At 41.1% G+C, this 10,757-nt stretch overlaps 1 protein-coding gene across 2 annotated transcripts in view; it reads left to right on the top strand.

Annotated features, from left to right (window-relative positions):
• Nucleotides 1-10,757, top strand: part of LOC107264883 — an 88,985-nt gene that overhangs the window by 57,477 nt on the left and 20,751 nt on the right. For both annotated transcript variants that reach the window (XM_025082077.1, XM_015733660.2), the window contains one exon: nucleotides 9,740-9,849. The gene's annotated coding sequence lies outside the window, so the exon portion shown is untranslated. The remainder of the gene's footprint in view (nucleotides 1-9,739; nucleotides 9,850-10,757) is intronic.

The raw sequence follows: 10,757 nt of genomic DNA, 5'->3' as shown, positions 1-10,757 counted from the left end.
GGGGGGGGGAGAGTCTTTTTTTTCTTCATTCAAGTTTCCTTCCCTTAGACTGAATTCATCTGTAGATTTGCTCTCGCGCTTCCGACGTCACGAATCCCCTCCCCTACCCTCCTACCCCCTAACGATTTTTCTACTTTATTCTCGTCCTCCTCGCATGAGAAATGGTGGCCAATTTGGCAGCTTAACCTGGGAAATAAGGGATGCTTGGGGGGACGGGGGGGTTGCTGCCAGTGGATCGTATCCCCGCTGGGTTAGACGTAGCGGGACGCGCAAACGGGAATAAACAAATTTCCGAGAGAGAAATAAGAACGGGAGGATATTCTGGAGATGGGAGATAATGAAATGGAAACGAGAAAGAGAGAGAGAGAGAGAGAGATAGCGTGTGGGAGTCTTGGGGCAGGGCGAGAAGGAAGATAGCGGAAGAGAATAAGTGGAAGAAGCAATTGGCTATCCAGTAAGCTTTCGTGTAACTAGAATGAATACCTGTGTAATTTTAGACGGGTTGGGTTAGGTTGGCACAGCCCTTATCGAAAAGTAACTGTTATCGCGAAAACTTAGAATTTTCATTACGATCAAAGGACCAACCCTTATTTTCGTCCCTCTCCCTACCCTCTCTTTTTACGTAATGAGGTGTAAAGGAAAATTCGATTGGTATATGTATTTTTTATAAGAAATTTTCACAACCCCTATAACTCTTTGGAACACGTGTCCGAAATATCCCCCCCCTCCTCCCCCTCCCCCCAGTGATCTTACTCTTCGCGGGATGTAAGGAATAGCCGAATATCTTATTTAACAGCGGTCACTGTCATCCCGTGAAAGTAAAAATGTCAACGTCCTTGAGCTTTGGGGTATGGTAGCATTTTGGAAAAGCTTTCGTTTGGCTCCGGGCAAAAACACTGTAGCCCTGTCGGGCAACAATGGCGTCCCGGGATAATATAAGCTCAAGATGCTCAGATATCTCGGAGGCGATGTAATGTAATGTCGTGTTATCTCTGATTCTCTTTGTGTTTACCCAAGTGTATAGGGTAGTGGGGTTGGTGGGGAGGTTCGCCCGTCTGTCGGTAGATCTGACGGAGATGCCAACGAAAGGGCGGGAGAGGGTCGGTGGTTATCGTTGGGGCAGATGAGAGAAGGGATGCTGTGCGGAAGATAGGAAGGACAACTGGGTATAAGGGTGGTTATAGGCGAATGGTTAGAGGCACTGGGTTGCTGAATGCGAGTACCTGGAACACAAGGGATGGATGACTGGGGGAGTGTGGGCTGCGAGGGCCACCCGGTATACAAGGGTATAGTCAGGCAGAGTTAACCCTAACGTGGCTCAGATATAAGCCGAATCTATGGTCAGAATTGGATTCGGCCATTGTTCCATTGGACGTCCCTTTACGTGACGTAAACAATCGCTTCCTTTATGGGATTATATCTGAAAGGTTTAATTTTTTAATCACTTTTTTCTTCTTATCTGGACTTTATCGTGATTTTGCCTTTTTTTTTTTTTTTGATCGTTATCGTATCGTTGCGAACAAATTGGGACTCGCCGCTAGATCATTTTCTGTACGAATAAGCTGCGAAATGTGGTGCCAATTATACTTTGTACTTGCCCCTCCCCCCCCCCACCACCATTGCCATTTTTTATGTATGAAAAATTTGTATTACAATATCGATACTCGAAATGGCTCTGGTAGTTACTTGTATTTATATGTGTAGGTATCAACCAGAGCTTTATTGCTATCGATTAACGGCTGCATTTCGTGAAAGCTGTTGAAGCTTTACATTTGAAAATCTATCGGTAGCTTAGCAATACACTTGTTATACAATTTTTATGCTATGTTTCATGAATAAATCGCACATGAAAATGTCAAATATAATGGACCAAGTAAATTTGATATTTAAATAAGTCATAAATCTTATTTATCTTGATGAATGGGAAGCTTTTATTTGTTTTGCGAAAAAGAAAGAAAGATTCTTAGTTACGTACCACTGTGAAGATTTATCGGAAAGTTTCTCTATCGCGTCTCGACGCTTCGTCGACTTCATCAAGCCTAGGCGTCGGGACGACAGGCGCCGTCGACGTCATCGGGCCAACCAGGCGACGCCTCTGAGCCGCCGACTATATATAGCATTAAGCTCCAAGTGTTAATCCACATCAGTATTCTCTGCTTCAAGGCCGTAGCTAGTCTATCCCGGCTTGAGCTTTTACGCCATTTCTTATCCCTCGCCGGATATTAATCCTATCAGTTTACGATTAAAGGCCGAAAAATTGTCTGTATATACTTAAAATTTTAATCGGATCTACGGTTCTTCGTCGCGTGCTCTGTGCTTTTTTAGAATTTGTTTTCGGATTATCCAGGACCATAAATAACAATCGGAAGAAAAAGAAAATGCTGTCGGAGCTTGCAGCGAAATTCGTTAATGCCAGAAAAGCGAAATTCACCCTTGCGTAAGATCCCATAAGGGATGCTACCTGGGGGGTAGTACTAATCCGTCGATACATCAGGGTTACCGTTACTCACGGATCACTGTGTTGGTATCACAGACGCTTGGATACGGAGAGACACGCAAAAAGCTTTCGCGAATGGCGACGTAAGCTGCTTACCGCCGAAACAGATATCGTAGCGACAGTAGCGTGAAAATTGTCTTCTTCAGTCAAAGGGAAAGACAGTCGGTCTCCTAACGGTGCTGGATATTTCATAACTTTATACTTATTTTGCCAGAAGTAAGAAAAGCTCAAAACTCCTGATGTATCGCACGGTTTAATTTATACAATTGTACAGAGAAATTTCGCAAAGTTGTCAAATTCTTTGAAGCTCGGTCGGGTAAACTCAATCACGTTAGTAACGATGGTAGTACGTATAAGTGAGCTTTATGAGAGCTTATATCGGTAGTGCTTTTATCAAGGCGACTCTGAACCGCCATACTATGTATGTATACATATATATATATATATATATATATATATAAGCACTATATACGTAAGCTTTGTAATACAATTGTTTGGCTGCACAGCAAAGCTACAGATAATTGTTATTCCAGCTGGCTATAATGTGCAGCTTGGCTTCGTGCCTCGACGCAAAGCTCTACCGTGCTTTCCCTGGCACTTAAAAGCTCTCCCTTCAGATCTTCATCCATATTGACACTGCTCTCGGTTACCTTACCAACGTCCTACCCCGGAACTTCTGAAACACCGAACCTCCTGAGCTCGAGCTTCTTAAAGACTGGCGAACATAGAGCTTTTAGACTTTTTCTTAACGTAAAAAAAAGCTTCTCAAGCCCTCTGACCGTATAGGGTGTAAAGTACTTTACCTGTTTGTAGAAGCATTAATGGCATCCTATCGGCGCCATTGCCGTCCTCGAGTACTCGCGAACGTGTGTAAAAAAAAAGTTGAGCTTAATAGAAAAAAAGCTTCGGCGAGAAGAGCCGTAAAAAACAGAAATTAATTCAAACGTCCACGTTAAAAGTCACTCTGCGAGCACAAATCGTGAGCTTTATTTTGTTCAGGGCCGTAACGAGGCCAACTTTTTTTTCAATCGGCTCTCGACCACCCCCCCCCCTTCAACCCCTCACTCCCCTCTAAGCTTGTCATAGAATACACACACACGTATGTAGAAAAGCAGCGGCATATCGAAAGTTAAAGGGAACGAAAAGCTTGAATCTACTTTTGGTTTGTCAAGTAAGAAGTAATGATGACTTTCTGTATATACCGATGAATTAGAGTGGGACAGATTGATATTGGTTTTCGAATGTTTCTTTCGTTTGACTCGTATCTCTCCCCTAATTCCGATGCTACCAATCCCCGTTCTATCTTTTTTCTTGAACTCGACGGGAGCAGCCCCTCTTTACTTTTCGTTTGTGTAGTAAGCCACTAGAAATGGCTCCCGTAGAGACGTGAATCGGTTTTGGTATTCGAGTGATCGAGTGTTATCGGCATTTCCCGATACATTGAGCGTAACAAGCTGAGTTCAATAGGGGTTGGTGACATCAGTCCTTACTACCCTTAGTGTGCACCAGTCAATTTGGATACTATGGTTGACAGCTTTCGATGACGTTGACGTACATATACAACAGTGTATACCGATTTTGTATGGTGTCACTATAGATATGTATTATGCATCGTAATTAATTATTTAAATGAATAAACTTTATAAATCGTAAAAAGTTCTGTAAGTTGTTATTTAAGTTTGTTATTTTAATAAATTCAAAATACACGGTCGAGTGATATCCATGCCGATAAATTTCTTAAATTTAGCACTTTAAATTATTTTACGAATAATCGACGGTCAATTCATGTTGGATTTTCATTGTTTGACTACTCTTCTGAAATTAGAAATTTTCTGCTCTCGTGGAGAAACACTTGTAATGGAAATAATTAATTATCGATATATTAGTAACCGGTAATATTTGTTGGATTGAGTAATAAGCAAGTTTCAAGCAAGTTTCGACGGAGGTAAATAAATTTTATTTCAAAAATAAAATTTATTTACGATTCAACCCAATAATTCGAGTAATACAGAGCTCCAGTGTGTAGCGATATGAAAACTGCCGATCTGGAATAAAATTAGTCACGTGTGTATCTCGATGAAATTTATGAATATTAATTAGGTCGGCTCTTGCGCTAATAACAATATTATGTTATTATCATCCTTATCGTCATGCAGAAAGATACTATTTTCTGTTAATATTTTCGACCCCCTGAACCGTAACCTAATATCGAAATATAATTTTCCAAATTTCGTAAACGTCATTTCCAGTCGTTACCAGCGAGGTTCACGATATTACAGTAGTTTATAGTACAAAAAAGTGCCCTCAGAAAAAAATTCCGCAATTACATAATTTCACGTAGTTCACGATTTATGGCATAGCGACCCTCCTGAATTTCGATTCGCGTCACCCGATGGCTAAGGTTTTTATTGGAGCAGGCGGCAATAGGTGGTTCCCGTGAAATAATGAAAAATGGCTATTTTTCGATCAGGAGTTTGCCGCACTATATTTCGCACCAGGGGCGGCTCTGTAAGACGTCGAAGGGATCTAACGGGGGTGCGAAAAAGAGGACGAAAGGGATGAAGCTCTAGCTGCACCATTTCTTAAATTATGACGACGGAATGAAGGATATAAGGCTAAGCTACTGGCAAGGGGTTCGAGGTGATACATATTGCTGCTCGAGTGAGGTTAGGTTAGTTTAAGGGTGAGATACCCTCGGACATAAAGATCCGTAATATAATATAGGGTGTTCATGAATTCCGGATCCGCTCCAGCGCTATTTGGTTTTATATTCAGAATTTTCTGCGCGTTACGAATGAGATGCACTGAACTTGAAATTTATAAAAAAATGGGAAAAAAAATATACAGGGCGTACTTTTGCGTGTGTGTATTTATTAGCGAAAATATATACTCGAGGAATTCGACCATGTCCAAGGGATGATATGCAAGCTCCACGTGGTCTTGGGGGTTGGAGTTTCTCTATGTACATAAATTTTATTTCTCTATTCTTGACACGCTATCTCGAGTCCAGAACGGATTCCTTTTGCTTCCATTCGGGGCATCAATTAATTAGAAGGGTGATAAATAGCTCGCTGATTTCGTTACGCAATTCTCGTGCACACGAGAGGATGATGGTGGGTGAGTTATCGTCGAGGATAACAAGGAAGGCTGGTCAAGTATCCAAGAGGTCCTCCAGCGGCCCCGTCTTCAGTAGCTTGGGTAAATTCACTTGAGGATAGTCTGGCGATAGTACGATAGTAATGTATACAGGGTGTCGCTAAAATTATCTAACCAACTGGTAACAGTGGTACTTCGGGCAACGCAACTGATAAAACTATCTTACTTGAAAGTAATTAATTTTTCAAAAAATTATTAATCATCGGTCGTTATCATCCTTATCACGACCGTGAGGGGCGATAAAATATTTTTGTTAATTGTCAAAGGATGTCATGCCAGGGAATGGGTAATTTTAGAAAAAAAAAATTACTTCACAATTTTTACTTTGATTTCTTTAAAATGACTCTGACGTTAGTAAATGCGTTAAAGAATTTTTTTTTCAAATTTGCACAATTTTATGGATGTAAAATTTGTTACGTTGTCACGCCGGCGACTTCCGGTGTCCCAGTTTGAATCTGACATACGGTACAGTGTGTGTAGGTATAAACGACTCTGACATAACTGGAATAGTCGGAGAGAAACTGAGGTGGCTGCAATTCGCATGGTGTCTGTTCCATATACATAGGGGTTGCTTTTTTAATTAGAAACCAGAGGGAAGGTTCAGGCGTGACGACTGTAGGCAGTGGATATAAAGTTGAGACTGCGAATACGTTGAATTCGCCGCAGTGTATTCCGGCCTTAAGAGGGTTGGAAAAATAAGCTTGTAGAAGGTTCGTAGCTGCGGGGGGATGAAGTACCGCGTGGGATTGCCGGTAGAGAACCACCCTCTTTATATTCCTCTTTTCTTTCCCGTGTTGGTTATGAACTCTCCATTTTTTTTCTTTTTTTTGCCCCTTTCTCGATCCGTGCACGACACGTGTGGTTTTCGAAATAACTCGAACGCACGTCAATTACGGAACGTATCGAAGGGGCTGGTTTGACGTTTAAATAAATTTCGTGTTAATTTTTTTCTACCCTTATGGCTTTTCCTTCATCTCTCTCCCTTCTCCAGGTATTGTCGAACGTAACCGTGCGAGAGTTTCAGTCCTTATGCTAATTTGTGATTTAGCGTTAGGGGTAGTTGTGGCTTCGACATGCTTTAGTACTACCCTTAATTATCCGTAGTCCCCCGTATATAAACCTACTCTTCCTCGGCTGAAATATCGCTAAATATCTCGTTCGATCTCCTCGTCAAGGGGTTAATGTATTAAAGGATGTTATCACACCTGGGACTGATAAGATAATAGTGTTACTTCGTCTAAATAACTACCGGTTGGCAATAATCTTCTTCGAAGGACTCTCGGAGAAAAATATAAAATTCTCATCGATCAAAAATTCCAAGACAACCGATAACAACCCGTTATCATCGTCGAATCCACTTTTATCCCTTTTATCCAAAATTATTTTTTTCACATGACAACCAATCTCACCCTACGCCACAAATAATTATTTCCATTCCCAAAATTTTCAAAAACACCCCAACAGACCCGCAAGACAACTAAATACCAATTAACCTAATAAATTTAATTATATCGAACTAATCGATTTATTATCAATACCGATGTTCAATATCAACCCCAGCCTATAACACATCAATTAAAATAATTTTAATGCAAAAATAACTCATCGACAAGTCAACATCGATAACTGTCAATAAGTCGTCCGTAGAGCTGTCGATATCAATAAATATCGTAAATCGATTTATCGATGAAACGAAAAATCTGCTAGCCATCTCGTAATTACAAGGAGGCACTGAAAGAAATTCCGCCGGGACGCACAATCGTTTATAGAATGAAACTCAGCACGGGCCCTCCATCCTCGCCATTGGCCAATTCTCTGGGGTTGGCAGAACTGAAAGGCACGTGAGGACGGACCCGATCGGAAGTTAAATTCTATCAAGAGTTTGTGTGCGGTCAGCCACGGGCAGACTCTGCGGTGGGTCGATCTCCGTGACGAGCGAGAAAATTGGTTCGTCCGAACCGTGAAAAGGGATAGAGTCCATTCGTCCACGCGTGTGTGGACCTACGTGGATGAAATATAAAGCAAAGATGCGTCCTGGACCAAAGAGAAAGGGGATTAGGACGAGAGAAGTTTGCCGGTCCTGTGAATCCTAACAATGAAAATAGGATTCGCCAAGTAGGGGCTCACTGAGTGAAATTTAAATAAAATTAAAAAAAAACAATCTTCGTATCTACAGCGTAAATGCTAAGAATTTCGTGATATGAATTTTGCTGAAAATTGAAAGAAAAAAAATGATGAAATGATTCCATCCATTTGTTAATGAAAGTTTGAAATTAGTGGAAATGCGATATCCGGTAGTCTGTGACGTAATTGGAGTCGACGAGTTCCTCTCGTCTCGTACTGGCGGGGATAGACAAATTGGAATAGCTGCTCGGGTTCGGTGTCGAAATCCACACATTGTTACGTAACTATACGGAAGGTGTAGATAGATATCTATATGGTTGAGTATATACGTGATATGCCGTATGATGTACATATGTATATACGTGAACTAATGAGATCTGGTAATATCGTGTAACATGTACGAATAGCGCATTTTGAAACGTAAGTCGAAAATGGAAGGAGGGCGAGGATTGGGGGATGAAACGAATCCAATTCCCTTGGCCAATAAAATAATGAATTCGGTTAGAGAAGTGAAATATGGTCTCGTAGTAGGCAACTTTAACTTACCCTTCGCGAATCAGAGTGCGCGGATAAATGAACCCTGGCTCCATTGGATTTCCAAGGACGTTCGCCGGATATCCTGTTCTCCATCAGTCAAGTTTTCTTGGCCGACATATTTTTTTTTTCCCTTTCTCGGTCGTTAATAAACGTCCCCGTTTGCATATAAGACACGTATGTATGCATATATCGTATTGGATGATCGGAGTAAAAGAATAATACAAGTCACGTGCTACTAAGGGATGATTTGAGAGGGATAGAGTTAAATTTGAAAGGGGTTGAAAACTAGGGTGGAAATTGACAGGGAAAGTATTTAGCCATATTAAGAAAAAAAAAGATTAAAAAAAAAACGAAATTAAAAAATGCTCGGTGTCGATTTTGGGGGTTGTCCCTGTCATTTGTAATTACGTCATGGGGTGTTTTCACGTGGACGTCCAATGAGAAATGTTCGGGGGAATCGCGACGGAATTAGGGGTGCGCGGGAGAATGAGAGTTATTCGAAAGAAACGAAGGGGCGAGAATGCGCAGGGGTGGAAATTCGTGAGCCACCCTTATCTCCTGTAAGAATACCAGGCTAACGACGCTGCGGGGTAACCGCATTAGGAGATAGAAGATTCCGAAATTTATGACTGATTTAATTTTAAGAATGCGAATCTTCGACCTCGACCCTGCCGAACCTGTTGTCGCCCATTGAGAATTAAGCGATAAGTTATGTAATGACGATAGCGCGTATTAGAGCCACCCTTAGCAACCTCCGTGACGTTTTAATGACGTTTTACCCCCAAAACATCCCTTATACAATTTCACAATTTATATGCTGTAAATTTATTACCTTTCACGTTATATATGTATATAACACATTATTATTATACAAAATATGTGTAATCTTGACATACGCGAATCTATGTTCGCTAATGAAATCTGTTCTTACGTGTAGAATCTTCGATGTAGATCACCACGTGATTCATAAACTTTATGTTTACCTATTTATGGCGTTTTCCACGTACGTTTCCGCGAACGCAATACTCATCTCTCTGGATACGTCCCGAATATTCGTTCCATATGTTCACCACGTGTGGCCATATTGCACGTACGTTTTAACAGTGCAGATTGGGAGTGCGTGCAGATGAAAACGAGCGGCTCGTACGGTGTCACGTGCTGGAAGCTCCAGGTGCATTTTGCACCCTTAAAATTAATAGAATCCAACCGCCGCGCGGAATTCGCATCGAAACCGTGCTAGAGTTGCAATTGCTATTTTGAGTACAGTTGAACTTTGTTTAATCCCACCTCGATATACCATACGCACGTTGCACAGTATTTGCACAGGTATGACGTAACGATTCAAAACCAAAAAAATTTCTCGATTTTCTGTTGAATATTTTGTTTTTATTAACCCCGCCTAATACGGTAACTTCTTTTTTTCAGATCGAACCAGCTGCCATTGCATAGCGATGTGAAGGGGAATTCATGTTGAACACCAATTGCGCGAGGCAGATTCGACGAAATCACGAACACGTGGCGAGACGTAAAGCGGGGTGAGTTGAATTATATTTTGTAATAATATTTATGTGTACCAAGAAATCAGTAAAAAAAAGGGTGGTTTCACGTAAATCTTATGCCATTCGATTTGAGAATGAGAGAGCAGCCCTTGGACTTCAATTAGGCTTTACCTGATTACGGTATTCCTGTAAGGGTGGGTCGTTTACGGCGAGTAAAACCCTTCTGATAGAGAAACATATATTTGAGGTTTCCACCGGGGCACCCTCCAAATGAACAAGCTAATTTATACGCCCCTGTAAAGGCCATGTGCGGTCACACCCTTGCTACGCGTTGTGGCCATTTCGTCCTCTGTGTATACATATGCGGGGGTAGTTTAGGGTAGTTTTTCCTACTGTGAGTGATGCTTCCGTTTAAATGACCTGAAAGGATTTATTGCGTAAAGGAACCATTATATAGGTATATATATATATGTTAAGCTAAAAGTTTTATTCAAGTCAATTTTTTTTGTACACACGGTATCTCCCTTCAGGCACATTATTGTCTGACTACACCAACGTGCCTGTTTACCGGTAGGAATTGCAGCTGGGAAAGACATGAAAAAAAAAAATAATAATATAAGAGCTCGTAATGGAAACGCAGACTTCACTGTCTCGCGCTTTACCGACGTTTTACGGTATATTTGAAAGTGGATCGCTTACTTTTGAAATATATAGGGAAACGCGCACTTAATATAGATATAATTTCCTTTAAGAGGAATTTAACGACAACCCGTTATAGCGAACGAGGAGGTAAACTTGAATATTAACTCGGATCGTTAAGAACACTCAGATGCGTTTTAAATATGGTTTTTTGTAGCGCTACAATAGAAATTCTCAGTTTACACGAGAATAGGTGGCGATTTCTCTATCGTCACGTGACGTATTTCAATTTGTGAGGGGGGGGG

This window comes from Cephus cinctus, unplaced genomic scaffold, assembly GCF_000341935.2.
Source record: "Cephus cinctus unplaced genomic scaffold, Ccin1 Ccin1_scaffold0201, whole genome shotgun sequence".
NCBI lineage: Eukaryota > Metazoa > Arthropoda > Insecta > Hymenoptera > Cephidae > Cephus > Cephus cinctus.
The sequence above is the reverse complement of the archived record's forward strand: the minus strand, read 5'-3'. Positions and strand labels throughout refer to the sequence as shown.